The sequence below is a fragment of the Limulus polyphemus genome, unplaced genomic scaffold, assembly GCF_000517525.1.
Source record: "Limulus polyphemus unplaced genomic scaffold, Limulus_polyphemus-2.1.2 Scaffold4311, whole genome shotgun sequence".
Classification (NCBI taxonomy): Eukaryota; Metazoa; Arthropoda; class Merostomata; order Xiphosura; family Limulidae; genus Limulus; species Limulus polyphemus.
In genome coordinates, this window is record NW_013669921.1 from 96,144 (window position 1) to 97,255 (window position 1,112).

The 1,112-nt window shown below is 23.4% G+C and overlaps 1 protein-coding gene across 1 annotated transcript in view; it reads left to right on the forward strand.

Annotated features, from left to right (window-relative positions):
* The window catches only part of LOC111088726 (glycine receptor subunit alpha-2-like), a gene marked incomplete at its 3' end in the record, with an annotated part of 8,312 nt that overhangs the window by 1,368 nt on the left and 5,832 nt on the right, over positions 1 to 1,112 (forward strand). The gene's annotated exons all lie outside the window — the stretch shown is intronic.

Genomic DNA, 1,112 nt, shown 5'->3' on the forward strand with positions numbered 1-1,112 from the left:
GTTCAATTAGATTAGAAGGTAGTTTTATATAATATATCATGTTCATTTAGATTAGAAGGTAGTTTTATATAATATATCATGTTCATTTAGATTAGAAGGTAGTTTTATATAATATATCATGTTCGTTTAGGGTTAGAAGGTAGTTTTAAATAATATATCATGTTCATTTAGGTTAGAAGGTAGTTTTATATAATATATCATGTTCGTTTAGATTAGAAGGTAGTTTTATATAATATATCATGTTCATTTAGATTAGAAGGTAGTTTTATATAATATATCATGTTCATTTAGATTAGAAGGTAGTTTTAAATAACATATCATGTTCGTTTAGATTAGAAGGTAGTTTTATATAATATATCATGTTCGTTTAGATTAGAAGGTAGTTTTAAATAATATATCATTTTCATGTATATTAGAAGGTAGTTTTATATAATATATCATGTTCATTTAGATTAGAAGGTAGTTTTAAATAATATATCATGTTCATTTAGATTAGAAGGTAGTTTTATATAATATATCATGTTCATTTAGATTAGAAGGTAGTTTATAACATATCATGTTCATTTAGATTAGAAGGTAGTTTTAAATAATATATCATGTTCATTTAGATTAGAAGGTAGTTTTATATGACATATCATGTTCAATTAGATTAGAAGGTAGTTTTATATAATATATCATGTTCATTTAGGTTAGAAGGTAGTTTTATATAACATATCATGTTCAATTAGATTAGAAGGTAGTTTTATATAATATATCATGTTCATTTAGAGTAGCAGGTAGTTTTATATAACATATCATGTTCATTTAGATTAGAAGGTAGTTTTATATAATATATAAAACTATATATTATTATTTATAATATATTTTATATAAAACCTCTACTTAAAATACAATAGAAGTAAGTACTGTCACTACCTTATATTTGCACAACAAACACGTCCAGATGCACGTCCAATAACTGTCAATTTAAATCCCATTGTGTTCATTCCAGAATGAAAGATGCATAATTATGCTTATTTCATAATTGTTTATGGTAGTTGCGAGATTCAAATTTTCCGGACCCGAACAGAAATTGATCACTGAAGACAATATATAAAATATAAAGTTTTCTC